This window comes from Tachyglossus aculeatus, chromosome 3 (genome assembly GCF_015852505.1).
Source record: "Tachyglossus aculeatus isolate mTacAcu1 chromosome 3, mTacAcu1.pri, whole genome shotgun sequence".
NCBI lineage: Eukaryota > Metazoa > Chordata > Mammalia > Monotremata > Tachyglossidae > Tachyglossus > Tachyglossus aculeatus.
In genome coordinates, this window is record NC_052068.1 from 17,361,942 (window position 1) to 17,379,107 (window position 17,166).

Here is a 17,166-nt window from a genome sequence, read left to right on the forward strand (position 1 = left end):
TGGTTTCAAGCAGTCTTGCCTAATGGAAAGAGCCCAGGACTAGGAGATCGATCAATCAATCATATTTATTGAGGGCTAACTATGTGCAGAGCACTGTACTAAGCTCTAGGAGGAGAGGAGAATATAAGACTTGATAGACACGTCCCCTACCCACAAAAAGCTTAAAGCCTAGGAGGGGAGACAGACATTAATATAAATAAATAAATCATAGACATCTGCATAAGTGCTGTGCGGTTGAGGGTGAGGTGAATATAGAGTGCAAATCCTAGTGGAAGGGTGGCACAGAGGGAAAATGTTCTGGGGAAAAGAGGGCTTAGTTCAGGAAGGCCTCTTGAAGGAAATGGGATTTTAATAAAGCTTTGAAGTTGGGGAGAGTGATGGTCTGTCAGATAAAAATTAGGAGGAAGAGATAGCACATGGGTGAGGGGAAAGATAGATAAGATTGAGGTACAGGCTGGTATTAGAAGAGTGAAGTATGTGAGCTAGATTGCAGTAGAAAATCAGTGAGGTAAGACAGAAGGGGGAAAACATTGTGTGCTTTAAAGCCATTGATAACTTTCTATTTGATGCGGAGGTGGGTGGGTAGTCATTGGAGGGTCTTGAGGAGTGGTGAAACACAGATTAAGCAGTTTTGTAGAAAAATGAACTGGGCAGGAGAATAAAGTATGGACTGGAGTCAGTAGAGACAGGAGGGAGGGAGGTCAGCACGGAGGCTGATGCGGTAATCAAGGTGGGATAGGATGAGTGCTTGGATTAAAGTGGTAGCATTTTGGATGTAGAGGGGACTTGTACTTCCCAAGTGATTAGTACAGTGCTCTGCATGCAGTAAGCACTCAATAAATATAATTGAATGAATGCAGAGGAAATTATGGATCTTAGTGATGTTGCGAAGGCAGAACCAAAATAATCTTGGTGACAGATTGAATATATGGATCAAATGTGAGAGATGAGTCAAGGATAGTGCCAAGGTTATGGGCTCGTGTGACAGTGAGGATGGAAGGGCTGTCTACAATGATGTGAAAGTCAATGGAAAGACAGGGTTTGGATGGGAGGATGAAGAGTTCTCTGTTGAACATGTTTAGTTTGAGATTTCCAGGGATAATTTCTGTAGAGATGTGCTGAAGACTGGAGGAAACATGAGACTGCAGAGAAGGAGAGAAATCAGGGGTGGAGATGTAGATTTGGGAGGAGTAGTGGCTATTGAATTTGGCAAGAAGAAGGTCATTGGTTATGTTAGGTCTGTTTCTGTGGAGGAAAGAGGACAGAAACCAGATTGGAAAGGATGAGGGAGAGAATTGGAAGAGAGAAAGTGGTGACAGTGGGTGTAGACAACTCATTTAAGGAGTTTGGAGAAGAATGGTAGAAGGGCGATAATTGAAGAGAGTTGTGGAGTCAAGGGATATTTTTAATTCTTTTATTTATTTTTTATTTTTTTGGAAAGGTGATACATGATCACCATACTGGAGACAGAAGAGCTAGGATTTAATCCCGGCTCCATTACTTTGCCTGCTGTGGGACGTTAGTCAAGTCACTTGCTTTATTTATGCCTCAATTTACTATGTAAAATGGAGAAACAATACCAATTCTTGCCCCCCCGCCCCAGACCCGCAAGCCCTGACCTTAGACTTTGAGCCCCATGTTAGATAGGTCCATATTTATTGTATCTATTAGTGCTTATTACACTGCTTGACACAAAGAAACATACCCTCACTAAGGTTAATCTCTTACTTTTCCTGTGCAATTACTTTCAGATCTCTTTCTGTCTGAGGTACAGACCTTTTCTTTTCAGGTTTACTTGGCCACTATTTCACTGTCTCATCAGGGCTTCGACTTTGTGTTTTGTTGTACTTAAGACAAAAATATATGTGTAAGCCATGCATGTTTGGGGAACTCATTTCCAGGAGGTCCAAGCCCACAAAATCAACAACTTTTAAGTTCTCACACTTTTGCCATTACAATCTCCTAGCCCACCAAGCAATTTGATGGCTGATTTCTTCCCAAAAGGGGTTGGAATGTCTTTTGTATGACCAAGGAATCTTCTTCCCAGGGTTTTCTATTGTGTTACACTCCCCTAAACTCTTAGTAGGGTACTCTGCACACAGTAAGTGCTTGACTAATACGATTGATTGATTTGTTTGCAAGCATCCCCCCACCCCCGCCCCCCAACAGATTGACATTCTTGACTCAGTTGATCTTAAATTTCAGTGGTGACAGTTTGGAAACTACTCTGATAGACTGCAGAAAGTCTAGGGAACACCGGTGTTGACCACTAACTCACACACATGGGCAGGTGTTCTTAAAAGAGTCACACTTTGATGGGTTGATTGCACTTTGCACTGTTAGCCCTTGGCATTTTAAACAAACCTATAGAGCTATGTCAAGTTTCATCAGGCTAACTCATGTTGCTTGATTCAAAAGTATCTCATCTGGAGCCTTGTGCAGTGCTTTTCTCTGACAGCACTCATCCATTCTCAACAGCGTTTAATTAATAATAATAATAATTATAATGAATGAAGTCATTCATTCATTCAATCGTATTTAATGAGCGCTTACTGTGTGCAGAGCACTGCACTAAGCACTTGGGAACTACAAGTTGGTAACAAAAGAGATGGTCCCTACCCAACAATGGGCTCAAAGTCTGGAAGGGGGAGACAGACAACAAAACAAAACATGTAGACAGGTGGATGTATTTGTTAAGCTCTTACTTTGTGCCAAGCACTGTTTTAAGCACTCAGGTAGATACAAGATAATCTGGCTGGATACAGTCCAACTTAATTCGCAATGGTCTTTTGGCATGAAAGTTACAATCTTTTTTTTCCACATCTACGAGATGTATGGGATCTAAAGGTATGTTTTGCTGTTGTTGTTTTTCTCCTGGAAAAAAAATATACTTTCAACCCCCTCCCAGCCGCACAACACTTATGCACATATCTGTAATTTATTTAATTAAATTGATGTCTGTCTCCTCCTCTAGACTGTAAACTCACTGTGGGAAAGGAATATGTCTGTTATATTGTATTCTACCAAGTGCTTAGTACAGTGTCCGACACACAGTAAACGCTCAATAAATACAATTGACTGACTGACCTACTCAACACGGCCCCCTATTAGAAATTAATTGCTCCTTATCTGCATTGCAAAATATTTTTTTCCAGGGTAAAAATAACTCAGCTCTCTTTTCCACCCCTCCATTTTCTTTACATAATTCTTTGAGCCTCTGTCTGCACACGCGTTTAGTGGCTGGGCAGGTGCTTATTATTCTCGGGACTATTATTATTATTATTATTATTATTATTATTATTATTGTTTTTCCATCAGTCAACCAAAGGTATTTATTGAACATTTACTGGGAGCAAAGCACTGTGCTAAGAGCTCGGGACCACACAAAAAATAGAAACAGCGTGGCTCAGTGGAAAGAGCACGGGCTATGGAGTCAGAAGTCATGGGTTCAAATCCCGGCTCTGCCAATTGCCAGCTGTGTGACTTTGGGCAAGTCACTTAACTTCTCTGTGCCTCAGTTACCTCATCTGTAAAATGGGGATTAAGACTGTGAGCCCCCCATGGGACAACCTAATCACCTTGTAACCTAACCAGCGCTTAGAAAAGTGCTTTGCACACAGTAAGCGCTTAATAAATGCTATCATTATTATATGATCTCTGTCCCGTGACCTTGTCACTGGTTGTCTAGCACATGTTCTCTTCAGACATCAGACAGTGGTATTTATTGAGCACCTATAATGTGCAGGACCCTCACAAGTAACAGTAATAATAATAATATAAAATTAATCAATTGTATTTGCTGAGGGCTTACTATGTGCACTGCACATAGTACAGTGCTCTGCACACAGTAAGCGCTTAATAAATATGATTGAATGAATGAATGTGCAGAGCACTGTATTAAGCATTTGGGAGACAGAATTAGCAGTCACATTCCCTGACCATAATGAGTTTACAGTTGAGAGAGAAGCTTACAGTTTATAATTGTGTTAATTGTGCTGTCTGTTAAGTGCTTACTATGTGCCAAGCACTAAACACTGAGGTACATGAAAGATCATCAGGTCCCACCCGGGGCTCAGTGTCTAAGTATTCATTCATTCAATTGTATTTATTGAGCACTTACTGTGTGCAGAACACTGTACTAAGCACTTGATAATAATAATTATAGCATTTGTTAAGTGCTTTCTACGTACCAAGCACTGTTCTAAGTTCCAGGATAGATGCAAGTTAATCAGGTTGTTCCACATGGGGCTCACAGTCTTAATCCCCATTTTACAGATGAGGTAACTGAGGCACAGAGCAGTTAAGTGGCTCGCCGGAGGGAAGAGTGTTATTGAATCCCCATTTTGCAGATGAGAGGACTGAGGCCCAGAGAAGTGACTTGCCTAAGGTTATACAAGCAGGCAAATGGCAGAGTGAGGATTAAAACTCATTAATCCCACTAATGGATCCATGCTTTTTCCACAAGGCCATGCTAGTAGTTGAAATAGTATTTATTAAGTGCTTTAGAGAAGCAGCGTGGCTCAGTGGAAAGAGCACGGGCTTTGGAGTCAGAGGTCATGGGTTCAAATCCTGGCTCTGCCATTTGTCAACTGTGTGACTTTGGGCAAGTCACTTCACTTCTCTGTGCCTCAGTTACCTCATCTGCAAAATGGGGATTAATACTGTGAGCCCCACATGGGACAACCTGATCACCTTATAACCTCCCCAGCGCTTAGAACAGTGCTTTGCACATAGTAAGTGCTTAATAAATGCTATTATTATTATTATTATTATTATTATTTATGGGTGCAGAGAACTCTACTAAATACTAGGAAAGGGTGCATAGGTGGAATAAAACATGGATCCTTTCCCTGGAGGGGCTCACAGTCTAAGTGTTGCACAATTTGGTCACCCCTGGAGATTATTAAAACTAATGATAATGATAATAATAATTGTGGTATTTATTAAGCTCTTACTGTGTCCCAGGCACTGTACTAAGTGCTGGGATGGATACAAGTAAATCGGGTTGGACAGTCCCTATCCCAAATAATAATAATGATAATAATAATAATAGTATTTGTTAAGAACTTATTATGTGTCTGCACTGTACTAAGCACTGGGGGGGATTTCAAGCAAATCGAAATGCAGTCCTGTATGAGCTCATTCTCACCACTCACCCTCCAAGATGAGACACTTACCTGAGCGTCTTTACTCCAGTACAGTCTCACTCCCTTGCAGGGGTGAAAATTTTGTGTGTGAAGAAACCAATAAAAGTTATAGGTGAATGAAGGGGGAACAGACCCTGTTTGTCAGAAGAGTTCTTCAGGTCCCTCTTACTCCAAATTAAAATAAAAAACAAACAAACAAAAAGCAAGCTGTGCTTTCATTCTGCTTGGAGAAAAACAATCACAGATAAGTCATTTCCCAGCTAAGTAAATATCTATCAAATGTTCCCCAGTTAGAAAGACTCACCCTGCAAATGCTAACACAGATGTTCTGTACCGTAATCTGAAAGCAGAATCTAATTATCACTCACATGCTGTGCAATCAGCCACTGGTGTTCACAGCATTTTTTTTCCATCGTCTCCATCTGGAAGGCAATAAAGTGTCTGTCTTGAAGACCGATCTAGTGCTCCTTGCAGTAAAGGGTCGAACCCTGGCAATAGTGTCTGGTGTCCTTTCACTCGGAGGAAAAAAAAAAAAAAACAGTTGTCGCCATCAGTTGAAGTTCAGCTAATGGCTTTCTCAGCTGCTGGTTCAGAGATGAGACTGGAGAGTCCACTTAGCACCATAAATTCTCAAAGTGATTGGCCTCCACATAGTGGAAGAGGAATTATGAATGTGGGATTGTTCCCGAGGCAGAGAGCCTTAGATGGCCACATTTTCTCTTTGCTTTGCCTGGTCTGGATTGAGTTAGAGCAGAAGGGGATTAAGATTTTGTTTTCATTCAGATCAGTTTGGTTTCTTGCTGCTGATTTGAGTAGTCAATGATGTTTCTTTTTTTTTTTAGTGAATGTTATTAAGTGCAGACTCCCAATAAATGAATGCAAATGATCAGTACAATGAGAGTTCAAGTTCCAATAATCACAACAACAATAATGACATTTAAGTACTCAATAGATGCCAAATACTGGGTTAGACAAAGGATAATCAGATCAGAGACAGTTCCTGTCTCACAAGAGGCTTACAGTCTAGGTGGGGAGAGAGAACAGGTAAAATCCTAATTTTACAGGTGAGGAAACAGGCACGGAGAAGTCAAGCAAAATCAAGCAGAAACTCCTCAGTCTTGGCTTCAAGGCTGTCCATCACCTCGTCCCCTCCTACCTCACCTCCCTTCTCTCCTTCTACAGCCCAGCCCGCACCCTCCACTCCTCTGCCGCTAATCTCCTCACCGTACCTCATCCTCGTCTGTCCCACCGTTGACCCCCGGCCCGTGTCCTTCCCCTGCCTGGAATGCTGTCCCTTTACACACCCGCCAAGCTAGCTCTCTTCCTCCCTTCAAAGCCCTACTGAGAGCTCACCTCCTCCAGGAGGCCTTCCCAGACTGAGCCCACTTTTTCCTCTCCTCCTCCCCATCCTCCCCTTTGCCATACCTCCTTCCCCTCCCCACAGCACTTGTATATATTTGTACAAATTTATTACTCTATTTTACTTTTACATGTTTACTACTCTATTTTGTTAATGATGTGCATATAGCTATAATTCTATTTATTCTGATGATTTTGACACCCGTCCACCTGTCTACATGTTTTGTTTTGTTGTCTGTCTCCCCCTTCTAGACTGTGAGCCTGTTTTTGGGTAGGGACCGTCTCTATCTGTTTCCAACTTGTACTTCCCAAGTGCTTAGTACAGTGCTCTGCACACAGCAAGTGCTCAATAAATACAACTGAATGAATAAATGAAAGTCAACTGACAGCATTCTTTGAATAAGCTCTCATTTCCCCTGTTTGCCCTTCCTTCTATGTCACCTATCCTCTTAAATCTGATCTTCTTAGATCCCCAGCCCCAAAGGATTGCGTACATTTCCTTATACTCTGCTATTTCTCCTATCTGTAATTCCTTTAACTGTCTGTCTCACCCTCTAGGCTGTAAGCTCCATTTGGGCAGGGGATGCATCTAGGAAGCCTATTGTATTGTACACCTGAACAAATGTTTAGTTCAGTGCTCTGCACACAGTAAGGACTCAATGAATGCCATTAATTGATTGATTGACTGATTGGTGTGCCCTTTCCATTAGGCAGCACTTCTTAATAATAATAATAATGGCATTCATTAAGTGCTTATTATGTGCAAAGTACTGTTCTAAATGCTGAGGAGGTTACAAGGTGATCAGATTGTCTCACTGGGGGCTCACAATCTTAATCCCCATTTTACAGATGAGGTAACTAAGGCACAGAGAAGTTAAGTGACTTGCCCAAAGTCACACAGCTGACATTTGGCAGAGCTGGGGTTCGAACCCATGACCTCTGACTCCAAAGCCCGTGCTCTTTCCAATGATCCATGCTACTTCTTCCCAACACACTGAAAATATTCTAAACATTTTAACCAACTCCATTATAGTGTACTCTCCCAAGGACTTAATACAGCGCTTCACACGCAGTAAGTGCTCAATAAACACAACTGATTGATTGAAGGGTTTAAAGGAAAAATATATACGGGAAAAAAGTAGTCAAGTTTTCTTATTCAACAAGAATCTTCTTGCAGGTGGATGGATTCAGGACTGAAAGGGAAAGCGGAGTAAGGAGTAGTCTAGGTTTCAGAAGCTTTGTTCTTTAATCCATCAATGGTATTTTTTCATTCAATCAATCATACTTATAGAGCACTTACTGAGCCCGTTGTTGGGTAGGGACCATCTCTATATGTTGCCAATTTGTACTTCTCAAGGGCTTAGTACAGTGCTCTGCACACAGTAAGTGCTCAATAAATGTGATTGAATGAATAAATGCACAGCACTCTACTAAGCACTAGGGAGAGTATACTACAACTTACACAGTCCTTAAAGTTTTGCTCCTTCTTGTGAATTCTATGTATGAGCAATACAATGCACAAAGAAGTTCAGTAATAATAATAATAATAATTATGGTATTTGTTAAACACTACGTGCCAAGCACTGTTCTAAACCCTGAGATGATTACATGCAAATGAGGTTGGACACAGTCCCGGTCCCACATGAGGTTCATGGTCTCAATCCCCATTTTACGGATGAGGTAACTGAGGCTCAGAGAAGTGAAGTGACTTGCCCAAGGTCACATAGCAGACAAATGGTAGAACCAGGCTTAGAACCCATGACGTTCTGACTTCTAGGCTTGTGATCTATCCACTATGCCATGCTGCTTATCCATTAGGAAGGCTTCACTAACACTTGTTGAATCGTTTTCTTATAGATTAGTTGAGGATGAACTGACCAAGAGCGCAGTTTTAGGTTCCCACATTTTGCCTTTAGTATATCCTATTTTCTCTTGGAGGCTCTCTCCCTCCCTTGAGTTGTGAATCGCGGTACTTGAACCCTGAGACCAACTCTACATCTTGGAATAGCGGGGATTAATGTATTGACCATTGCCTTGCTCCTTTTTCTTTCTTTTGGGGAAGTTTTGGGAGACACCATATTCTCTTGGACAGCAGATTTTCTCTAAATGCCCATGATCCTGATTCCTGCCATTTTCTCCACAGGATTCTGGATCCAACCTCGAATCAACAAAGGCGAGACAGTCTTCACAAAGACTTTTGCTTCCCAGAAATGATCAGTTTATCTTCCAACAGAATAGCAGAAGGTACATATGTAGCTACAATTTCTATGTCTGGTGGCTTTGGGATCTGTTTAATAATAATAATAATAATAATAATAATAATAATAATAATAATAATAATAGCATTTATTAAGCGCTTACTATGTGCAAAGCACTGTTCTAAGTGCTGGGGAGGTTAACAAGGTAATCGGGTTGTCCCACGGGGGGCTCACAGTCTTAATCCCCATTTTACAGATGATGTAACTGAGGCACAGAGAAGTTAAGTGACTTGCCCAAAGTCACACAGCTGACAATTGGTGGAGCCGGGATTTGAACCCCTTACCTCTGACTCCAAAGCCCGGGCTCTTTCCACTGAGCCACGCTGCTTCCCCATGCTGTTTCCCTCTGAGATTTCAGTCAAGCTTTTCCTCCTTACAGAGGAGAGTAGACAATATTTACAATAATAATAATAATTTTTTTAAATGCTTCCTATGTGCCAAGCACTGGGACAAAGTAATCAGGTTGGACAAAGTCCTTGTCCCACATGGGGTTCATACTATTAATCCCCATTTTGCAGATGAGGTAACTGAGGCACAGAGAAGTTAAGTGTCTCTCCCCAGGTTACAGAGCAGACCAGTGGAGGAGCCAGGATTAGAACCCACATCCTCTGACTCCCAAGCCCATGCTCTTGTCACTAGGCCGTGCACATTACTGCCCTAAAATAAGCAGCGTGGCGCAGTGGAAAGAGCTGGGCTTTGGAGTCAGAGGTCATGGGTTCAAATCCTCACTCCACCAATTGTCAGCTGTGTGACTTTGGACAAGTCACTTCACTTCTCTGGGCCTCAGTTACCACATCTGTAAACTGGGGATTAAGGCTGTGAGCCCTCCCATGGAACAACCTGATCACCTTGTAACCTCCCCAGTGCTTAGTACAGTGCTTTGCACATAGTAAGCACTTAATAAATGCCATTATTATTATTATTATTATTATTATTATTATTATTATTATGAAATGGGTTGCCAAAAAGTCAGCACTTTGCTTGAAAGTCTGTTTTGTTGCTAAAATGGTCTAGATCTCTTTTGACCATATTCATTCATTCATTCAATCGTATTTATTGAGCGCTTACTGTGTGCAGAGCACTGTACTAAGCGCTTGGGAAGTACAAGTTGGCACGTATAGAGACGGTCCCTACCCAACAGTGGGCTCACAGTCTAGAAGGGGGAGACAGAGAACAAAACAAAACATATTAACAAAATAAAATAAATATGTACAAATAAAATAGAGTAATAAATACGTACAAAGATATATACATATATACAGGTGGTGTGGGGAGGGGAAGGAGGTAAGGTGGAGGGATGGGGAGGGGGAGGAGGGGGAGAGGAAGGAGGGGGCTCAGTCTGGGAAGGCCATATGAATCCAAGAGAGTTACATGGTTCAAACAGTAGTATTTCCTGAATGTCTACAGTGTGCAAAGCACTGAACTAAATGTGGGGGACAATACAAGAATATCAGTACGCTTAGCTTCAAGGAGTTTACAGTATAGTGGGGGAGGCAAAAAACACTAAAATAATTTACAGATACTAAGAAGGAAAAGGGTCAAGTATATATGTGAGGTTTGGACATAAATGCTACTGAATGTTGTATCAAGTGTTTAGGAAATTCAGGAGACACAAGACCCTGGGAGTCAGAGGACTGGGGTTCTTAATTTAAGCTCTGCCATTGCCCTGCTCTGCCATCTTGGGCAGGCCACTTCATCGCTCTTTGCCTCAGTTTCCTCTTTTTTAAAACGATGTTTAAATACCTGTTCACCCTTCCCCTTAGTCTGGGAACCTTAGGTAGAACAGAGAATATGTGTTTTACCCCAGCATGGCCTAGTGACAAGAGCGTGGACTTGGGAGTCAGAGGTCGTGGGTTCTAAGTTCTCCACCACTTATCTGCTGTGTGACCTTGGGCAAGTCACTTCACTTCTCTGTGCCTCAGTTACCTCATCTGTAAAATGGGGATTGAGACTGTGAGCCCCATGGAGGATAGAGATTTGTCCAATCTAATTATGTTGTATCTACCCCAGTGCTTAGAACAGTGCTTGGCACATAGTAAACACTTTAAAAATGTCATTATTATTATTAGAGCAGATTAAGCCCCTTAATCAGTATCGGGGGCATTGAGGTCATTCAGAAAAACCCCAATTCTCCCCAGATAGCGGCCATGTATTATTTTCTTTTGTATAATCTCATCCCTCTCCCTCCCTGCTTGCAAGAAATATTTATAACCTCGAGAAAGCTGGGGGTTTTGTTTTCAGAGTGCTTTGAGATCACTGGCTAAAATAATGCATAGAAAAGCATAGTCCATCCAGTATTTGAGCCATATTTTCCTGGAACTTCTCCATACCCAAGAGGGGAGTTTTGGAATGGAAATACTTGGCCCACTAGTAATAGTCAAGGAAATTTTGATATATTGGGGCAAAGAAAAAAGCTTCTTAAGCAGGAAAATGATAAATGTGGAAACCTTGGTTCCTGGGGGATGCTCACATTTTAGTGTCATGTAAAGGAAAATGTTAAATGCGGAAATTTCATAATGAACAGTCTGGAAGTCCATCGCACGCTGTAGAAGCTGTATTAACTTTTTCCAGACACAGGGGTTGATTTGAGTAAGTTGTGCGTTGGATACCGGATTCATCGAATGAATCGAGAATTGATCTTACTGACTCGGGAACGATCTCCGCAGACAATGTGAAATTCCTGATTGTCCCAGCAATGAGATGACTTAGGCTCAGTTTTTCCGGTGGCTTGGTTAAAGAGCTCCGTGATGCCCAGGGAGCTACAGTGGCAAAGCTGGCAGAGCTTTCCTGCCGTTGACTTAATAATAATAATAGTGGCATTTATTAAGTGCTTACTATGTGCAAAGCACTGTTCTTAGCACTGGGCAGGTTACAAAGTGATCCCACGGGGGGGCTCACAGTCTTTATCCCCATTTTACAGTTGAAGGAACTGAGGCACAAAGAAGTGAAGTGACTTGCCCAAAGTCACACAGCTGACAATTGGCGGAGTCGGGATTTGAACCCAAAGCCCGTGCTCTTTCCACTGAACCATGCTGCTAAAGCCTCCGCCCTCAAGGCTATGGCAATAGATGTTCGGCAGGCAGAGGGGCCTAATGGACAGAGGATGGACCGGAGGAAGTAGGAGATCAAGGTTTTAGTCCTGACTGCAATGTTTACCTGCTGGGTCACTTTGGGCAAGTCATTTCATCTCTCTGAGCCTCAGTTTCCCCATCTGTAAAATAGGGACAGGGATAAAAAGCCTGTTCATTCATTCAATCAATCAATCAATCAATCAATCGTATTTATTGAGCGCTTACTATGTGCAGAGCACTGTACTAAGCGCTTGGGAAGTACAAATTGGCAACACATAGAGACAGTCCCTACCATTCAATCGCATTTATTGAGCGCTTACTGTCTGCAGAGCACTGTACTAAGCGCTTGGGAAGTACAAGTTGGCAACATATAGAGATGGTCCCTACCCAACAGTGGGCTCACAGTCTAGAGGTACAGTACAGTGCTCTGCACACAGTAAGCGTTCAATAAATACGATTAATTGATAGAAGGGGGAGACAGAGAACAAAACAGAACATATTAACAAAATAAAATAATTAGAATAGACATGTACAAATAAAATAAATTGACTTTCCTCTGAGTCTGTGAGCCCCATTTGGGATGGAAACTGTGCCTGACCCGATTATCTTGTATCTATTCCATGTTTGCACATAATTAGGCCTCGATAAATGCCATCCTGATTATTACTATGATCCCTCTAGAGACTGTGAGCTCCTTGTGGGTAGGAAACATGTCTACCAACTTTATTGGATTGTGCTCTCCCAAGTGCTTAGAACAGTGCTCTGCCTGCAGTAAGCACTTGATAATACCACCAACTGATTGATTATCATAGGATTCGGCATCAAAGCGTATTGGGCCGGGGCCATGACTAATACCTCCACTGTACTCTCTAAGTTGATAATAATAATAAATAATAATTATAGTATTTGTTAAGTGCTTACTATGTGCCAAGCACTGTTCTAAGCAGTGAAGTAGATACAAGATAATCAGGTTGTCACATGTGGGGCTCGCAGTCTTAATCCCCATTTTACGGATGAGGTAACTGAGGCCCAGAGAAGTGAAATGACTTGCCCAAGGTCATATAGCTGACAAGTGGCAGAGCCGGGATTAGAACCCATGACCTTTTAACTTCCAGGCTCATGCTCTATCCCCTATGCCATGCAGCCATCTGTCAGTGGTGATTAGTATTATGCTCTGCACAAAGTAAGCACTCAGTAAATAGCCTTGCTAAGGTACCTTGTTCATAGTAAGCGTTTAACTAATACCATCGTTATTGAAGGGTTATAGGAACACAACTGAAGCCTGTGTTTTAACAGAAAGCTTTTCTTTCCCAGGAGCTTTGATAAACGTGAAGACTCCCAGATTTTCAAGAGTACCTGTAGCATAGCTCAGGAGACAAGCTCAGAACACTGGATCAGTGAGGAGGAGAAAAGGACTCCAAGGTCGTCGAGCGGATCGACAGGTAGTTGTCATTTTATCGATATTCCGTGGCCACAGCAGTCCCACAGCACATATGTCCATTTCTGTAATTTATTTATTTTGATTAATGTCTGTCTCGCTTGCTGTGGATGGGGAAATGGCTTAGTGGTTCATGCTTCATGCTGCTGCCCGGATTGTCTTTGTCCAGAAACGCTCTGGGCATGTCACTCCCCTCCCCAAAAATCTCCAGTGGCTACCAATCAATCTGCACATCAGGCAGAAACTCCTCACCCTGGGCTTCAAGGCTGTCCATCACCTCGCCCCCTCCTACCTCACCTCCCTTCTCTCCTTCTCCAGCCCAGCCCGCACCCTCCGCTCCTCTGCGTCGCTAATCTCCTCACCGTACCTCGTTCTCGCCTGTCCCGCCATCGACCCCCTGCCCACGTCATCCCCCGGGCCCGGAATGGCCTCCCTCTGCCCATCCGCCAAGCTAGCTCTCTTCCTCCCTTCAAGGCCCTACTGAGAGCTCACCTCCTCCAGGAGGCCTTCCCAGACTGAGCCCCTTCCTTCCTCTCCCCCTCGTCCCCTTCTCCATCCCCCCCATCTTACCTCCTTCCCTTCCCCACAGCACCTGTATATATGTATATATGTTTGTACATATTTATTACTCTATTTTACTTGTACATATCTATTCTATTTATTTTATTTTGTTAGTATGTTTGGTTTTGTTGTCTGTCTCCCCCTTTTAGACTGTGAGCCCACTGTTGGATAGGGACTGTCTCTATATGTTACCAATTTGTACTTCCCAAGCGCTTAGTACAGTGCTCTGCACACAGTAAGCGCTCAATAAATACGATTAATGATGATGGTTGGAGTGTGGGCCTGGAGTCAAAAGGGTCTGGTTTCTAATCCTGGCTCTGCCACGTGTCTGCTGTGTGATGCTGGGCAAGTCATTTAGCTTCTCTGGGCCTCAGTTGCCTCCTCTGTAAAATGGAGATTAAGACTGTGAGCACCATGTGGAACAAACCCTTAATACAGTGCTCTGCACACAGTAAGCACTCAATAAATACGATTGAATGAGTGAATAACAGGGTCTGGGCCCAACCTCATTAACTTGTATCTATCCCAGCTCTGCCACTTGTCAGCTGTGTGACTTTGGGCAAGTCACTTAACTTCTCTGGGCCTTAGTTACCTCATCTATAAAATGGGGATTAAGACGGTGAGCCCCCCGTGGGACAACCTGATCACCTTGTAACCTCCCCAGTGCTTAGAACAGTGCTTTGCACATAGTAAGCACTTAATAAATGCCAGCAGTGTGGCTCAGTTTGAAGAGCCCGGGCTTTGGAGTCAGAGGTCATGGGTTCAAATCCCAGCTCCGCCAACTGTCAGTTGTGTGACTCTGGGCAAGTCACTTAACTTTTCTGTGCCTCAGTTACCTCATCTGTAAAATGGGGATTAAAACTGTGAGCCCCCCGGGGGACAACCTGATCACCTTGTAATCTCCCCAGCGCTTAGAACAGTGCTTTGCACATAGTAAACGCATAACAAATACCAACATTATTATTATTATTATTATTATTATTATTACTCCAGTGCTTCAAACAGTGTTTGGCACATAGTAAGCACTTCACAAGTACCACAATTATTATTACCAACTCTGTTATATTGTACTCTCTCAAGCGCTTAGTGCAATGTCCATGCACAGTAAGCACTCAATAAATACCATTGATTTATTGGTAGGAATTGTGGGAAAACCCCATGAAAACCCCAAGTTTCAGCTCAAAGCTCTGACACTGATCAGTATGTAACTAAAAGCTCTTGGGGACTGCAAACATTTGCTTTATTGTCCAATAAATACTGTCCAATAAAAATGGGACCAAAAATATTGTCCAATAAATATTGTCCAATAAACTTTGGGAAAACAACCTCAAAACCTAAAATTTCAGCTCAGAGCTCTGAAACTGATCAATATGTAATTAAAAGCTCTTGGTGACGGCGAGCATTTGCTCTATTGTCCAATGAATATCTTCTGAAATATCGTTTGACACCGCACGTAGTTCTTCCAAGAAAATGCCACGGTGCCCGCAGGGAAGAAATGTAAGATGGAATGGATAAGGGATTTAAGGCTTCTGAGGGAGAAGGGGTCAACTGGGCAGTGTCTTGGAAGTGAGGCTTCTGGATTGGTGAGCCAAGACATTTTCCTCTCCCCCACGTCTAAATTCTAATCGTGGCTCTATTACTTGTCTGCTGGTGACCTTGGACAAGTCATTTCGCTTCTCTGTGCCTCACTTCCCTCATCTGCAAAATGGGATACCTGTTCTCCCTCCTACTTAAATTGTTAGCTCTCAGTTGGACCTGATTATCTTGTATTTAAGTGGAAGGAGCACAAGCTTTGGAGTCAGAGGTCATGGGTTCATAACCCGGCTCCGCCCATTGTCAGCTGTGTGACTTTGGGCAAGTCACTTAACTTCTCTGTGCCTCAGTTACCTCATCTGTAAAATGGGGATAAAATAATAATAATAATGATGATGATATTTGTTAAGCGCTTACTATGTGCAAAGCACTGTTCTAAGTGTGGGGGAGGTTACAAGGTGCTCAGGTTGTCTCACGGTGGGGCTCACAGTCTTAATCCCCATTTTACAGATGAGCCAACGGAGGCACAGAGAAGTTAAGTGACTTGCCCAAAGTCACACAGCTGACAGTTGGCAGAGCCGGGATTTGAACCCATGACCTCTGACTCCAAAGCCTGGGCTCTTGACGTTGAGCCATGCTGCTTCTCCGCATTAAGACTGTGAGCCCCCCATTAGACAACATGATCACCTTGTAACCTCCCCAGTGCTTGGAACAGTGCGTGCTTAATAAATGCCATTAAAAAAAACCTCTTAGTACAGTGCTTGACACATAGCATTTAATAAGTATAATAATGGTAATGATATCATCATCATAATAGTAATAATAGCATTTTAAGTGCTTACTGTGTGCAAAGCACTGTACTAAGCACTGGGAAAGAATGAGTAATTGGGGATTAGATAAGTACCTGGCCCTCAAGGGATCCATAATCTAAGAATGCTTGAGGAGAGAAGAGATGGGAGACATACACATAAGGAGTGATGCAGTAACTAAAATACTAAAACAAAATAAAAGACAAGGGCAGATGTACGAAATTAAAAGCAGAAATCAGTAGGGTCTTATGGCCAGAGAAGAAGAATTTGGGAATCCTCCTGACTCAGAGTCCAGGGCATACCCAAAGCCACAGGGACCATCGCCGAAGTTTTATGGAGGCCTCATCCTGCAAGAGCTTGTCTCTTTTCCACTGCATATCTGTGTGTGTGGTGTGTGTGCACACATGTGTATCTGCCAGTAGCTACTTTGGTTTTAAGAAGTTTTATATGTTTCATGAGGATCACATATTTAATCTTGGCCTTGGGCAAATTCATCAAACTTCTACAAAATGATGCATTTAATGCTGTTTTGTTACATATGTCCCAGTTGTAATGCTGATGACATCAAAAGCACTCTGGTCACCTGGTACACAGCAGTTCCTTAATAAAGATTAATGACATATTAATGATATACAGTTTTACAGTCATCCTTTTAATGGGGCAGAAGCAAAATATTTTTAATGGAATTTCCATCAATTAGCCAATCATATTTATTGAGTGCTCACTCTATTAAGTGCTTACTATGTTTATTTCATTAATGATGTGCATATAGCTTTAATTCTATTTGTTCGGATGATTCTGACACCTGTCTACATGGTTTGTTTTGTTGTCTGTCTCCCCCTTCTAGACTGTGAGCCCGTTGTTGGGTAGGGACTGTCTCTGTATGTTGCCAACTTGTACTTCCCAAGTGCTTAGTACAGCGCTCTGCACACAGCGCTCAATAAATACGATTGAATGAATGAATGAATGAATGTCAGGCACTGGGATAGA